This window comes from Aythya ferina (genome assembly GCF_964211825.1).
Source record: "Aythya ferina genome assembly, chromosome: 1".
NCBI classification, from domain to species: domain Eukaryota; kingdom Metazoa; phylum Chordata; class Aves; order Anseriformes; family Anatidae; genus Aythya; species Aythya ferina.
Window position 1 is genome coordinate 36,499,909 of NC_140296.1, and position 17,628 is coordinate 36,517,536.

The 17,628-nt window shown below is 34.8% G+C and overlaps 1 long non-coding RNA gene across 1 annotated transcript in view; it reads left to right on the plus strand.

Moving 5' to 3' along the window:
* The window catches only part of LOC311442848, a 49,160-nt gene that overhangs the window by 21,956 nt on the left and 9,576 nt on the right, over positions 1-17,628 (plus strand). The window contains exon 11 of the long non-coding RNA XR_014696898.1: positions 7,996-8,099. This is a non-coding gene — a long non-coding RNA (uncharacterized lncRNA). The remainder of the gene's footprint in view (positions 1-7,995; positions 8,100-17,628) is intronic.

Sequence of the window (17,628 nt, forward strand, 5' to 3'; positions counted from 1 at the left end):
CTAATTGTATTAGCGTATTGGGTTTATGTGGCAAGATTTTAGTAGCATGGTGGCTGCAGAGATACCCTCTGTGACAAGAGCCCAGCAGCTCCCCCATGTTAGGTGCAGCTGGTTAGAACCCGGTCCAGCCAGCTCCTAAAAGGACCCATTGCTGGTCAGAACTGAGCCAGTCAGTGATGTTGGTTGTGCCTCTATGAGAGCAGATTTAAGAAAGGAAAAATCTGCTGCACCACAGCAGCTGGGAGAGAGGAGTAAGAAAATGTGAGAGGAAAAGCCCTACAGACCCCGTCAGTGCACAAGGAGGGCAGGAGGTGCTCCAGGCATGGAGCAGAAGTTCCCCTGCAGCATGTGGAGAGGCCCCTGGTGGAGCAGGCTGTCCCCCTGCAGCCCATGGGTCCCACATGGAGCAGATCTCCACGCTGCAGACCGTGGAGGAGCCCCTGGTGGAGCAGGTGGATGTGGCTTGGAGGAGGCTGCGGCCCATGGAGAGCACCCACAGGAGCAGGCCCTGGTCTGGAGCTGCAGCCCGTGGAGAGGAGCCCACGCAGGAGCAGGGAGTCCAGGGGGAGCTGCCACCCATGGGGGACCCGTGCCGGAGCAGTTTGCTCCTGGGGGATGGACCCCATGGTACGGAGCCATGTGGGAGCAGTTCTTGAAGAGCTGCTGCCTGTGGAAAGCCCTTACAGGATCACTTTGGGAAGGACAGCATCCTGTGGGAGGGACCCCACGTGGAGCAGGGGAAGTGAATGACAGTGAAGGAGCAGTGGAGATGAAGTATTAGGGACTGACCACAGCCCCCCTTTTCCCACTCCCCTGCACTGCTTTGGTGGAGGAGGTAGAAGAAGATGGATGGGGATGGGAAGGTATTTCTAGCTTATTTCTAGTTCTAATAGCTGTAGTCTATTAGTAATAGGCAATAAATTGCATTAATCTCCCTTATTCTGAGCCTGTTTTGTATGTGATGGTAACTGGTGAATGATCACCCTGTCCTTAGTTCAACCCCTGATCCTTTTTTCATCGTATTTTCTCTCCCTGTTCTTTTGATGAAGGGAAGTGATGGAGCAGTTTGGTGGAGCTTGGCTGCCCATCAGTGTGAAACCACCACAGTTAGATGCTAGCATAGGTAGGGTAAGAGATATAATAATCTGAATTAGTGACAAGGTAGGGTACAAAAACAGGGTTAACATATAATCTGGCCAATTTAAAATCATTTCTAAAAGTGAAACAAATCACTTTCTGACTATCTGGATTTTCCAGGAGATATTTTCATATATATTTGTTTTCATACTTTTGCATATCTATTTGTTTGTGTAGGTGAATTAAAGTCAGTTCCAATTAAAATCAGTTCTATTAACAAAACAAAATATTTTGGTGCTATTTTAATACCAGTTTAGGAGGTAACATAACCCTATGAAATTGCTTGAAGTAATCAGAAGAGTGCTTTCGAAAGATGTTTTTCTGTCTGGTCCACTGGTGATATTCTAGTTGAAGTAATTATTTATTCAATAAAGAGAGAAAATATTTTTTAATAATTTTAAAAATTTAAAATGTTTTTCAATAATTATTTTGATAATTATTGAAATTAATTTATTATTTAATTTATTAATTATTATTAAATAAACTCAAACAATTTCTGTCAGAAATACGTAGTCACAGTGCCAGGTGTGACTCCAGCCCCCCTCACATCACTGGTAAAAAGCCTCACTGCTTGCCGTGGATGCACTGTTAACAGTGCACTATTAACAGAGTGCTTGGACACAAAGAAGATAGTAGCAAAGGCAGTATGAGATAGCAATTCAACCACAAATCTGCAAGTGGAGTGTAGCAGAGGTAGGAAAAAAAAATGTAATATCTTTGGCCATCTTTTATTTAAAAAGAGGGAGTTAGCATTTTTCTCACAACTGGGGCATAAGCATAAATGCTTATGGGGTACATAAGCATTTCAAACCTTGTGGTCTTGTCCAAAGATCCCAATATCCCACAACAGCAGAAAAGTAGATGTGTGGCCTGAGACAACTGAGTAGAGAAGTCGAGGCTTCTCCACTCCTGGTGAGAAAAGTAACTGGACAGCTGACAAAGTTTCTGCTCTGGGATCTGTATGGATTTCCAAGAGAAATAGAAATCCACGGGCATGTACTATCAAAACAACACTGAATAGACAGTAAGAAGTAGGAAGTGCTGCAGATGGCATTCATCTTGCCTATATTTAATTACATAAAAGCAGGTATCCAGTCTAACCAAAAGTTTTCACAGATAGCAGAGGTATACAAGCCTACTCCAGAGGCTGAGTCATCCCATCCAAAGGTATTAACACACAGGAAAAAAACTGTTCTCTGGATTTTCCTGGCCACAATAACTAAAGAAAGAACCTAATGATAACATAAAATAACTTTTAGAGAGCTAGATTAAAATGAGACAAATGTCTTCTTCATTATTCTTTCTCTGATTTGCCTATCTTTATGATGAGGTATTAAGTTTAAATTACCTAGTCTTTCAAAAACTACTTAATTTGTGTTATAAACATATATCCATGTTATAATATTGGCATAGGTGATGACATTGGCAAAGTAAATCTAACCCTGACTGTAATTGTGGTTGGATACCTAACTGAAAGTATCCTATCAAATATTCTTTTATATATAACTGTTTGTGGTGATAAAGACACATTTATTTTGATATTGTTACAAATGTAATACCTTGAAAAACAGGAAGGCACTGAGATGTAATAGTTATGATTACGAAAGACAAAACTCAGAAAGACTTCTAAATAAACATAAATTTCTGTAGAATAGGGAAGAAAATTCTGATAAATTGTCCATCTGTTGAGGTTTAACCCAGGAGGCAGGAAAGCACTGCACAGCCGTTTGCTCACTCTCCTGACACAGTAAAATGAGGGAGAGAATCAGAAAAAAGGTAAAACTCATTGGTTGAGATATAAATGGTTTAATAGGATAGAAAAGGGAGGGAAAAATATAATAATGATGACAAAAGAATATACAAAACAAGCAATGCACAATTGCTCACCAGCTGCTGACCAATGCCCCAGGCAATGCCAGCTCCCCAGCCAACTTTTGTTGCCTCTCATGACGTCGCATTCCTTTGACCAGTTTGGGTCAGCTGTCCTGGTTCTGTACCTTCACAGCTTCTTGTGCACTCTCAGCCTCCTCCCTGGCAGGGCAGCACAAGAAGCTGAAAAGATCTTTACATAGTGTAAGCACTGCTCTGCAACAACTACGAGAAAATTAGCTCTATCCCAGGACACCATCATATTCAAATTATTCACATAATTCACCAATAAATGTATTTAGGAAATGTTGAAGTGTTAACAACAGAATGGAACATAACATTTTCCAACCTAATCCCAATATACCAAGTTTCCATTCAGTAGCTTTTTCCTAGCTGTTTTTCATTAAAGTTTATCCTCCTGAAAAACATTTTCATAATTTGATGCCATCAAGAGATGAGAAATCCACTACTTAAGTTTCTTCTAAATGTTTAACACTATTATTTTTCAAGGAAGTTGATTTAATCTTTTTGTGTACAGCTTCAATATCTGGGGGTCACAATGTTTTTTGTTTGTTTGTTTGTTTTTTGCATATACCATTTTAAAGAGTCCTTTGGTATTCGTCCTTTGATATTCACTATTTCATCTCTCCAGAGATACCATACTCTCTGTAATCAAGACAATTCTGTTTTCTTTGATCAGCTAAAAAGAATGTGTTCTTTAACTTTTTCTCTGTATATAATAGTTCTCCAACATCTATTTCTTCCATCTCTCTAGCCTTTAATTTTTTTTTTTCCCAGATGCACTTCTTGCCTAAGTTATCAGCTGAGAGCAGAAATTTGATTCTTTCTGTCAAATGAAGGAATCTCCCCAAGCATTTTCTTATGATTATTTATAAGTATTGCCATGTGAACTGCAAATCGCTAAAGCATGCATGGGTAATTAATGTCCATTTCATATGAAATATGCAGAGTAAACATCATTAATTTGCTATGCAACAAGATTTTAAAAAGCAGGATGCTTATTTAGTATTTTTCCACACAAATAGCACTCATCTAAGCTTCTCACCTCTGCATTTAGTCCTTCCACTATTTTAAAGAATATGTCATTCAATACCACATATGCTGTGGATTATAAAATACATATAGGGTTAAAAATAATACAACTCTTACAACTTTTTCTACACTTTTAACAATGGATTATTCCCCTGTAAACCTTCTAGGGTTTAGAAAAGCTTGGGTATCTTTTGAATCTTTCTGAGGAATCTTCTCCCAGCAGACCTACTCTTTTATTTCACATTTAGAAACATATTAAAACATTAAAAGTAGAATCAACTTGTGACATTCTTGAGGGATTTGTGGATGGGAACTATCTTTCTTCCTGATTACTTCTTTTGGTACTTCATCAATACAGCAACATTCTTAAAATGGACTAGCAAACTGACAAGTTACTTGAAATGACAAGTATTTGTGCAAAATAAGAAAGCTGATGCATTTACTTGTTTTCTCTCAGATGTAAAATCCAAAGAGATTTTCTGAAGCCTGGCCAATTTTTTTAACTCCAGTGAGAGATAAGAAAGATCAATTTTGCACATTTTGAAAACTGCAGATTCTTCATGACTCTTGGACACATTGTATCTCTTCTGCCTACCAGGTTGAGTAGGTATATCATATCCTCAAAATGTTTGCACTTCAAGCCTTTTTACCATAATTTTAGAATTTTTTATTTTATTTTATTTTATGTTTTATTGAATGCGGTAAAGAAATGGCATAAGTCATCGACTGATAAGTCATTGAAACCTTGATTGGGTTGATATCTAAATATGGCCTCTGAAGTTAAAAAATGGTGGAAACAAAATCATAAAAAAACTTTTTGTATTTTTATTTTTTTTAATGGCTTGAAGACAGAGACTGTTTCCTAACAAAAATGAATAAAAAATATTTTCAGTGATAATAGGTACATTTTAAAAGAGTCTCAACTTTTGGCTGTTTCTCAGCTACAGACAGTACTTCACCAGAGCTGTACATTGGGATTCTCACTGCCATAATTTGTAAATGTGTTAACCTGGAGTTTTAACTGCAACTCATAATTATTAATGTTAAAAAGTTATTACCATTCAGGGCTTTTGTGAGGTGTGATAACTTCAATCTAGTTTCCCTCACAGCTAGACCTGTCTTACTCACTGATGATATCTGAAAAGGGACAAAGTATCGAGTAAATAAAAAAACTATCATACATATGCAAATATATGCTCAGTTATATTCTGAGCATATATGCCCTTATTCTAGCTCATTAATGGAGTTATGTAGAAGAAGCCATCTGTGTTATTACTTGCCTATGTTACGCTGTTCTTGGCAAAAGTGGGATATGGGGAAGTTTACTTTTGGAAAAACCTTATATGATCAGATAAATATTTGGAATATATTGTAAATAATAATAAATGGCTTTCCACTAGATGCCCAGCTATATTTCAGTCTCTGAGTTCTACAGCACTTCAAAAAAACAATCAACCTTTTGAATCCTAGTTTATGAAATCTGCCAAGTTCTTTCAGTGAATTACACCCTTGTATTCTTATGGTAGTCTATTATTCCAAACACTGCATTCCTGTATTTCAGGCCATTAAATAGTACTGAAATAATAATCTAAAGTATAAACTATGTAAACATAGCATAAACATAGTATAAACTATGAGAAAGCTATAAATATTACTTTTCAGTCATTTACAAATAAATATATTGATGAGTATATGTAAACGTATTTTTAATTCTGTAATACACGTTTTTTAATTATTGATTTTGTATCTGTCCTTTTCATTGTTTTCAAGTATGTGTAACTCCATCTTTTTTCTGTTTTTATTTTTGGTAAATATCTGCTTTGTGAATTCATCTGAACTGTGGAATTCAGTGCTGTTGAATGTGCCTGGAGCACAAAATAGAGACAGGAATGGAAACCTCCCTATATGAAAGCATGGGTGGATAAGAGACTATTTAGTATATTTGCCTTTTGCTTCCAAAGTATATCAAAGCAGATAGATTGGGGAAGGTCAAAGTGGTCGTCTGAACAGTAGGCTTTTTGAATAACCTACTGCGGATGATGTTGTAAAGGTCATCAGTCTCATCATGGTTGTGATATACATGTAAAAGAACCCAACCAAGCTCCACAAAGAGCACTCCCTACTACACCTCTCCTACTCGAATTTCACACATTTAGCTAGTGAATTATTTATTTATTTTATTCCTCTGAAACGTCTGGTGTAAGAAGCTGTTGGAGGAAGTATCCTGGTTTTGATAGTCCTTTCCTCTGTTCTGCTGTGAGTCATCTTATGCTCCACCTGTTCTGTCACACAGAATCACATTTAGAATCTCTTTGAAACACTGCTTTAAAAACATCTAAATGTTAAACAAAATGTGTACAGTGAAGGTGTTCTCACTACATAAAATCAAACCTTTAAAAATGTTGTTATGCAAGGTCTAGAAGTTCTTTTGTTAGAAGAGACAAGGGTATATTTTCCACTATTTGAGATATACATTAGAGGTTGCATTTATTTATTTATTTATTTATTTATTTATTTTTAAGCAAAGCTATAGCCATTCTAGTTGATATGTGGTGGTATCATATGAACATTCTAACTTTTTTACTTTACTTTTTATTCTGCAGTAAGTAGAAATCAGATGTAAGAAACAGATAAATAAAAGAATCAGAGTGAGGTTTCTCAATTAACTGGCAATTAATTTTCAGATTGATGCTTCCATATATTCTGAAAAGTTAACAGATCCACAAGTTGTTCCAAGTCACTATATTTCTTGTCAAAGTAAACTTTTACTAAATTGAAATAAGTATATCAGAATTCAGCTGAAAATGTTTTGATCATTTTTGAAATAGAAGGGCATTCATTGTTGCAGGGTTATATTGAGTCATGCACTGGAATAAAATGTCAGAGCTGTACATGTGTATTTATAGGCATTTTTATCCAGGTTGACAGTATTTTTCATGTATCCTGTCTTCCTGTAAATTCTTTCTGGTACTATTAATGTAAATGCCTGGTATTTATTCTTGCCTCTTGCTAGATATGTTGTCATATGTCTCCATTGTTCTTGTTCTAAACAGAGAAAGGAAGGAATGTAAAGAACATAAATCAAATGTGAAACAACAGGCACAGAGAAGAAAAAGTGAGAAAGAATCCTTCACTGTTTCTTATCTTCAAGTAACAAATTGTCACATTATTTTTCCCCCTCATTAGCTGGGATAAATAGCAGTATTTTGTTGCCAATGGGTAAATAAAAATTTAGTCTCAATTTTCCATGAAGATGAAAAGTAAAAACTCTTTACCATGACCCAGGAGTTGTGTCAGACTGAGTAAAGGATGGGATAAATAATGCAAACCACCTAAACTAGGCATTTTTTATTAACCACATTTAAATATTCTTTGATCTTGCTCTCTGACTTCTGCTCTCAGAACAACATGAGAAACTGTCTGGGAGCAAAACTAAAGTCTGAGCAAACAGATTACTTTCTGTGATCATAGAATACATTAGCAAATGTTCTACTACTGTGAAAGCTTGCATGCCCTTCAGTCTATGAATTGCTACTGGTTATATGAAGAGCAGAGGAAACTGTAGCAGCTACTGTATAAATGATGGATGGAACAAAACAAAGATAGAAATTAGTTGGGTGAGAGTTTAGATTTCCTTAATCTAAACTAGTCAGGATATTCTCTTTGGTGGCATGGTTGAATGTTTTCCATGTTTTCTCATCAGTATGCATTGACAATGGCTCAGTTTCTTATCTGTTTCTTAGCAGCTGGTTCTGTGGTTCTTACTGTTAGAAGATCTGTGCCATGAATCTGCTTACGGGTTGGGCATTCTCTTAGTTACATATATAGGAATAATAGTAGCACATGATCCAAGTCTTCCATGGCCTGGAAAATCTCATGTCATCTTTTTCTGTGGGGGATGGATGTTGATTATCATTTATTTTTATTTTTTTCCAGATGATCTGGAGAATGTAGATCTAATGCCATCTTACAATAGCTGGAGGATGCTTCTTGCATGAGATCTTCTGTGGAACAACTGTTTCTTACCCCTCCTTAGCCAGGTATGTTTTTCAGAGCTTATCATGTCGAAGTAATGAAAATGACTTATGAAAGGTAAATGAAGCTGTCATGATACGAGATGTTAGATCCCCACATAGATAAATACCTAGTTAAGAGATGAGAAAAAAAATGACCAGCCTCCAAAATGGAAGATTTTTCCTAGTCCTATTCAATTGATTTATAAATCATCTAGAAAAGGGAGCATGTGGTAAACTGACAAAAATTAACAATTATTAAAAATTAACAAAATTAACAAAAATTAAAAATTAAGTACAAAATCCTTCAGGATATATTTAGTTTTATCAGCTGTGAAATGTCTCTGGGGCATCTACAATATTGAATAACTGGACAGTAAAATGGCAGATGAAATTCAGTGTTGACCACTACAAAAAAATAAATATGTGGGTAAAATCATTGACTATATATACACACAAAGCTGAGACCTATTAGCTATTACCATTCAGGAAGAGATCTTTCTGTCATGGTGAGTAGTGCTTTAAAAATTTTAGCTCAGTGTTCTCTGGAACTCAAAAAGGCATGTTAAAATTATTATAAAAAGGTTAACAAACACAAGAGAAAACAATATTTTACCCGTACTTAAACCCATGATGAGTCCACGTCTGTAACTGTGAAGGTCTATTCAAGCTTATTCTTTTACAACTTCAAGATATAGGAAAACTGAAAAGGTACTTCATCAAGGATGATCAGAGATATGGAAAGCTTCTTTAAAAAAAAGGGAGCATGGAGCCTGTAGAAGACTGACTTAATGATGATTTTTAAAATCATGAAATGATTTTTAAATCTTTTTTTTTTTTTTAATCATCATGATGATTTTCAAAATCATGAATCATATGAAAGTGGTGAAGAGCACAAGAATTGGAGGTAATTATTATTTCATCAGAATAAATTAACTGACTGTTTATGAACAAAGATCAGGAGTTACTTTTCCATATAATCAGTAATTACACTGTAGATGTCATTGTCACAAGATGTGGATGCCAAAACCTTTAATGGAGTCCAAAAGAAATATTGGAAAAACTAATGGAAGAAAGTGTTATTAAACATGAACAGACAAAGACACATCCACCTCAGAAAATCCCCTTTCTTTTGCAGAATCTGACATTCTTAACAGATGATAAACCAGGAAAAAAAAAAAAAATCCATACCTGTCCCATTCTTATGATTCTTCTCTAGGCATCTACTATGTTGCCACTGTGAGACCAAACAATGGTGCATCTCTTCTTGGCTTAACAAACAGCATTTCATTTCTTATCTCTTGTACTACCTTGCAGTTCTCCTCTGACATGACTTTGCAATAATCTGGGATAAATCTTCTCTAGCTCCCTATTTGTGGATACAGTGTCTGTGTCTCATCTTCTCCAGCTCTCAGGTATGCATTTCTAAGTCACAGACAGGTAGCATCTTCTTTTTGCATGGGGAGAAAGGTACTTACAATTCTGAGTTTTCCTAACACAATGACAAACCTAAAAATGCCTTTCAGAGAATCATGTCAATATGCCAATATATGTCACTTAAAATGACTAAAGTTCTGGGGGAAAAAAGAAAAAAAAAAAAAAAGAAAAAAAAAAAAAAAGAGGGAAATGCCATAGAATAAAGGCTATAAAATATCATAGAATCATACATGTAGAATGGTTTGGGTTAGAAGAGACCTTAAAGGTCATCTGTTTCCATCCTCCCTGCCATCTGCAAGGACACAACTCACTAGACCAGGCTGCTCAAAGCCCCATCCAACCTGATCTTGAACACCTCCAGGAATGGGGCATCCACAACCTCTCTGGGCAACTGATTCCAGTGCCTCATCACCCTCTGAGTGAAGAATTTCCTCCTAACATCTAACCTTTATTGTGCTGGGTCCCCCAGACCTGAACGCAGGTCTCACGTAGGGTCTACATAGGGTCTCACGAGAAGAGATTAGAGAGGGAGAATCGCCTCCCTTGACCTGGCCACTACTCTGTTGATGCAGCCCAGGATGCAGTTGGCTTTCCAAGCTGCAAGCATGTACTGCTGTCTCAGGTCAAGCTTTCAGTCCAACAGAACGCCACCAGCACCAGCACCAAAACAAACCTAAGACAAATATGCTAAATAACAATTCAGGAAGCAAATGTGAATTGTGGTTACCTAGTAATTCAGATTTGAATCAGTTCCCATCTCTGATGAATATCTGTGGCTTTTTTTTTTTTTTTTTTTAATAATAAAAGTACATAGTCTCTACTGTGTCTAAACACTTTTCTTTAATGCACTTGGCAGATTAACAGTCAGTGGTAATACTGCTGAGTACAAAGTGGATAAACAGTAGTCTGTAGTCCCCATGACAACAGGAACCACAAGATAGTGTCCAGTCAAACTGCCTAGAGTTATAGTGGAGTTGGTTTTAAGACTGCTGTAACAGCTGAAAAAGGAACCAAGGAAACCCAGGAGGGGAGCTACCATTAAACAGAGTGGACAGTCAGTTCTATTCTTACTCTTTGTTCCAAGACAATTTTATTTAGCTGTAAAATGTGTTTAACACAACACTTGTAAAAATACTTTTTTAGATCTAATAATTATTTTCATGTGCTCATCCTCTAGAAATGCAGACTATAATACTTCGATGCCTGAATGTGCATGCAGAAGAATAAAGTCTGATCTTGATAGGACCTTTCAGATTATTTTACCATAAAATATATCAGTAAGAGTATGAAACTTTCAGTGTATAAAAATGGTTTAGAAAATGGTAATAATCTGAAAAAATAAAGACTACAGGAAATAGCTTAATATGGATTAGAGCTAACTAACCAGACCCTGAAGATTAAACGATAAGGGCAATGAAGAAATCTGTAAAGGAGGGGATTGTGTAAACTCAGTTTACAGCAGAATGAAAATAACAGTGGTAATAAATTCCACCATGACTTTAATGTAACATGAAATCTATTTATACACAAGAGAGATAGAAACCAGAAAAGAAACTAAAAAGTAGCACAAAATGCATGGGGATAAAGATTTTTTTTTTTTCCTTTACTAAAGAACATAATAACCCTTATATAATATGCTACAGATAGCAACACAGATCTATAATGTTTCTTTACTTGAAGATTCTGGAACATTTTTATATGAGAGTTATAACACGAGTAAAAATCCTTTTCTGTTCAAAGGAATTGTTCCCCCCTCAACATACACACCACCTTCTTCTCCATCTTTTTACTCTTTCCATCCCCTTTAGACTCTCTTTCCTGTCTTCCTTCTCCCTTCTGCACCTCTTGCCATTATGATAGTTTCCCGCAGTTTTCTATTTCTAGTATGCATTTGTTCGTTTTCATTGTGGAAAATATTTTCGTGAACTCTTGTGAATTCTAGTATTTTCTCAACAGAAAAGTAAAGAATTCAATAAACTGCATTTGCCCATTATGCAGACATGCATATTATGAAAGCCTCGAGGGTCACCAGTAAAAAACAAACAACAACAACAAAAACTGTTTTTTCAGTTTTAGAATATATTTGCCTATAGATAATTTTATTTTGCATTGCAGGGTATATTTGAACTACTGTTTGCAAGCTGTTTTTAACATAGCAGCTAAATATTGTCAGAAAGAACATGTTAACAATACCACTTAATCAAGAATATAAAGACCGCAAAGTCAGAACATAAGCAAGAAAATGTAGAAAAAGGTGGTCTGAATTATTAAAGAGAAAAGAAGCAAAAGAGAAAGTTAAATTGTATCATAACCAGGTCAATGTGATGATCATTATTTCAATCCTATGTAACACTACCTCTTGCTTTATTGGCCTGGTAATTGTTTCTGTTCATGACATAGATAGAACAATAATGCCTATCTAGAAATTTGATCAGTCTAGAAGTGATACTAACTACTTGCTGTCCACACAATTAAATAATTCAATGTAATTTCAGATACTCTAGTTTCCAGAATGGTTTTGTCAGAGGTAAGACAATATTAACTGCTCTTCAAAATCAGGGCAAGAGAAGGAAATTCCATGTCGGAGCAATACTACTAGTCAAAGATGGTTTAATTCTTCACTTAGTGTATCTTTAAAATAAACAAACAAGAAAAACAAACAAACAAAAAACAACAGCAAAACACTGTTCAATTATAAACGTGTTATATTTACTCTAAACGTAATGGAGGTGTTTCTTATAAAAAGCCTCCTGATTTTGTACACATCCCACATATATGCAACAAGTTAGATAAGCATACAGTTTGGTCCTGGCATAATCTGCAAGTGTTAAAAGAAAAACTGAAGGGCTGTTGAGTGCTAGAATTACACAGCAAAATATAGTAAGTAATATTTATCAGTCTCAAGTTGTACACTTTATTTTCTGTTAGTCATTACCATTGCAAAAGTTGTTGATGTTGGGAGAAACAACAGCACTGCATTAATTTTCATTGCTATGTATAAAAATATAACCTGATTATTGGAACTATGCTGATGTAAATTACAGTAATTTGATTTGAAAACACTTCTCAGTATGTTATAGTAGTTACATAATTCATTAATTATTATGTCAGTGTATTTTTGTGTTAAGGGACAAGATGACACTATGTGTGATGTAGTATCTTCTGTAATAGCATTGCCTCCCATCTAAATCTAAGCTCTACTTTCACAGAAAAAAAAAAAAAAGTATCATTTTAAAGACGTAAGAAATGCCATATTAATGCTATTCGATTCTTGGTGAAATTATTTTTGAAAATCACATTATAGTTCTACAGGATTGTACAGATTAATATTTTACTGCTCTGAGGCAAATGAATCATCTCACCTTTCTGTGTTTAGTATTAATATGTTGTTCCCTCTGATAGGGAAGTAGGAGATCAGTAATTTATCCAGAACACTGCAAAAAATGTTTAGCAGAGCTAGGATTACAATTAAATTTCTTCATCTTCTGTTTTAAACATTAGGCTATGTTTGTTATTGTTATTGTTGTTTGATTTTTGGTTTGTTTGTTTGCTTTTATTTTCATTCTCGTTTTTCTGAAGATCTAGTTAGGAACCTAAACTTAAAATGAATTTATCTGCATACCATGCCCAGTGTACAAGTCAATATCAAGTGTAATGTTTTTAAAATGATAAAAACACAGAGCCATGCATTGCAAACCAGAGGCAAAATTTATTTCGGCAAGCTGTGTTCATGAGCAAAGTGTACTGCTGGCATCGGTGACATCCCAGTGGATTTTTCTTTCACTCTGTTTTTCCTTTTTTATTTTTTTTTTCTCTCTCTCTGTGTTAAGCTAGTAAGAAATTTGTGCATATAATAATCTAAATAAGTCTCAGAGCTGGTGAGCAATAGCCAACCAAAAATATTTCAATAAAGTGAATTTGTCCCCTGAAAATGCAATTTTCTTCCAACTATGCCTTTTTGCTGCATTGAATTGGTTTCAATTAAATACTTTTGGAAAGGTTTCCCTGCTCTTGGATAGAATTTCTGGCAGGAAAAAGTGAAGAAGAGAAATCCCAGAAGAACAACCTAGTAGAAAGGATATTTATCTGGGATGTAGAAGACATGGATTAAATCCCTTATATGAAGGATTTAATGCTTTCTTACTTCATGTTCCCAGCGACTAGTAATTCTAAGGCTGTAGTCAGAGTATCATATATCATTGCCGTCTAGGAATTTTGCTGAAATTCCAAATGCTTTAGTGAACTGGAAAAAAAAATATTTTCTACCAAGTTCTCCCTGAGATTAATAGTTGTTTGTTTGTTTGTTTGCTTGTTTGTTTGTTTGTTTTTTAACAGGATTCAGGGTGTCAGTAGAGAGTATTCTGATGGTTTTAATACTTATGTTAATACATACATGAACTTTAAAATTAAATCCGATTAAATGAAACCTCTGCCAAAGAACTGATCATGCAGCGTTCATTGCAAATCAAATGCTTGTGTCACAGACTCAAAAGGAACAAGAGAGATTCCATTTCATAATATAAATGCAAGCTGAACTTTGGAATAAAAGCCATATATATGTTCCTCAAATCCTGTGACTTGGGTGAGATATGTTGTTTTCATAAACTGAAGTATATGCAATCAAAATAAATTTGTTTTGGTTTCAGGTAGCTGCAGTACACTCCATCAATGTAATGAGGTCATGGCTGAACTTAATTAATTTTACATGGATATACTGTTTCCTTTTTAACTTCTGGTTTTACCACTGACTGCAAATAACACTGATGGATGATGGATGCAAATTTCTGAAATGGGCCAGGCACTAAAGTTCACTTGTAAATTGATCCTTTAAAGACCAATTTAATTTTTAATTTTCAGACTAGTAGCTAACATTACTTTACTTTACTAAAATAAAATATAAAGTAAAGTAAAGTAAACAAAACAAAATTGCCATTAATAACCCTAGCATAAGACCTGGAAAAGTGAAAAATTTACCTGAAATTCTGAGAAGTTTTGGACCACTTAGTAGACTAGATGTAAACTTTGTACTGATTTATCAAAATAAATAGAAACTTTGTTGTTAAAAGCATCTTATATGTTATGTTCTTCTCTGTCATTGCATTTGCAGAACATTTAAGAAGAAAAAAAAAAAAAAAAAAAAAAGAATTATATGTTGAAAATTTTAGTCTAGCTTTCCATATTCTCATTTTCACTTTTAAAATATTTATGATTTTCTTCTCTGCAAATTTTAACAACCAGTGCTGTGGGAGGTAATTTTTTTTTTTTTTTTTTTTTTTTTGTCTACAAAAAGACCAACATATTGTTTAATATTCAAGTTCGTGAAGGGCTGAGTCAATTTTCTGAGTCTGTTAATCCAGGCTACATGGGCACTCCACTTGAAACAAAGGAACAGAACTGAACATACTAAAGATTTTTGTGGCAATTGGAGATATGGACTCTAGAACCTTGAAGCAGATGAGGGAACTGAGTACAGCTTTCTCATTTCTGAGCAATTTCTTTAATTATCGTGCTGCATTTTCCTTTTCTCCTCCTACCTCCTATCCCCCAATCTTCCCCCCAGAACTAAAAACCCTTTTTGAATTTATTTATTGATTTATTTTATAGGAAGGAAACAATGGATACCTTATATTGTTGCACTCATCACACAGACAAGACTTTAAATTTGAACTCACATAGAACTTATGTGAGGTTGAATAGACTGCAATTCAAATCACAGTGTTTGTTATGTTCAGATATGGAGGAAAAATCAGTTCAAATAATTTTGACAGAATTCAGGCAACTTAAGGTACTATTGAAAAACAAATGCTCTTTGGCTTACACAACCGTTTATCACCAAAGACGTACTTTAGGTATGAAAGTGAACTTAATCTTTCCCTTAGCCTGAAGTAGAGCAGCAGGGTCCTATTGTAAGTTCCCTTAATACAGGGGAAGTGTAAGAAAAGGAAAGAAAATCTAAAAAAAGCCACACACATATTTGGGGTATTCATGCAGGAGAGGAATAGAACATTGGCCTATAGCTTCTAGATCAAGCACCCTACCCGTTTCATTATTATGTAGGAGGTTTGTGCTAACTTTACCACCGCATCAGAAAGCAATTACTGAGTTTTGTGGGGGTCTCATTCCTCCTTTCTGGTGTATTGAAGTCAAATTGCAAATGTCTTTTGGTTTAGGGCTTCCACTGGGAATTTAAGAATTGCCTTCATTTTGCACAGCCCACTGGGTCTTGCAAAAGACCTGGCATTTATCTTCTGTGACTTCAGAATTTGTAAACATGTAGAAAATCAAAGGGGACTGGGAATATGACTCAGCCTCTCTAACTGTAGATATTTTGATCTGAGTTAGTAGCTCTGAGTTCCCTCTATAAAAAGGAGAAATGCATGGACAACTTGATGTCTCACCTCTTTTATGCAGCTTCTTCAGCTGAACTGGACAGCCTCATTCTCTTCATTTCGACCATATTGTAATCTAGGTTGCTGGATAAGTTGACCTGATAAACTGTTTTTATGAAGTCTTTGGGTAAGAAAGGAGCTACCTGGTTGTTTTTGAAAATTCTATGGACACAGTCATCAAATAATATTTTAAATAGCAAGATTGAATTTAGAAGTATAAGGGTCAAATTACTGTCATGTCTAGATGAATGAAATTTCTGCGGAGACCTGATTAATTCAGAAACTTTCAATGACTTTTTTTTTTTTTTTTTTTTTTTTTTTTTTTTTTTGAGTACTATAGAGTATAGAACTATAGTAAAGAACTATAGAGTATAGTTATTCAGTTAAACAGGTGGTATTTTTCTATCACCCTAATTCCTGTCCAACTTTTTAGATCTATTCATGTCTAATTAGCTTTATATAGTGGCTAGAGAGAATGCACTAATTCTAAGCTATATGACTGTTGATGGCTTACAGAAGAAATGTACAACTAAGTGAAAGCTTAAAACTACTTTTCCTCTAAAATTGACTTTGTCAATATTTACCTCTTCATTGTAATGCCTTATCTTGCACTGTCATTTTTGTCCATTGGATACCTACTTCTGATGATTTACCAACTGCTAACATTGTTCTAAGAATAGATTAAGAAAAAAAAAAAAAAAAATCTTAAGACTGACAAGACTAAATATTTTACCTAACCAAATTGCCTCAGAATTTACATTCCTCCTTTTCATATATATACATATATATGTATATACATAATTGACCTCTGAAACACTTTTAGATTATTAATAGATAATTGCATTTAACCAATATGAAATAAGTATAAAAATATCTGATACTTCAGCAACTAGAAGTTATACTGAAAATATTGACTTGAACTATGATGAGACAAGATATTACAGTTCATTAAGTAAAATGGTCTATTTTTAATCCACAGAAAGGATGTATGTAAGCACTAGGGTAAAACCCCGATGATATACAGAGCCTCTGAATGCAGAGGACACTAATGTCACATGGGAAAGCTTAAGTAGGATCAGGTTTACGAGCTATAAATATAAGAAATAAATAATTTAAAAAAGATGCTTTGAAGAAGAAACCTCACAGTTCTTTTCTTTCTCATATGATTAACTGAAAATTGTAGTCGAGTCTGTAATATCTGTCTTTGATAAAACAGCATGCCATACTGCTTTTGACTAAAGTTCACTGCAGAAAAGGAAAGATGAGAAAAGATGAGAAAAGTTCACTGCAGAAAAGGAGAGATGAAGTAATAACAAATGAGATTTCCTTTAACTTAAAAACTGTAACTGTAAAAAAGTAGGAAAACATATATTTTTCATATATGTTTGACCTGTCTTCCAGTCTACAATGCTTCATGAGAGAAAATGAACTAAATCCACAGAAAGACACATTAACTGACAGTTTTCATGCGGAAAAACTCTTGTGATATACCCCCTCTGCTTAATCCTCAAGAACTAAAGCATTTATCTAAGCACTGGAAAGCCAGTATCTCTTGAGCAGAATCTGCCAAAAAATATACAAAATGTTCTGTTCAAAGCACTGTCTGCACCCTCTGATACTAAGCAGAATAGGTTTTTTGTTTGTTTGTTTGTTTGTTTTAATTGTCATCATCATTTATCTATCACATACAAGAAGGAGGATAATTTTCTGAAAAAATGGTCTGGATAAAC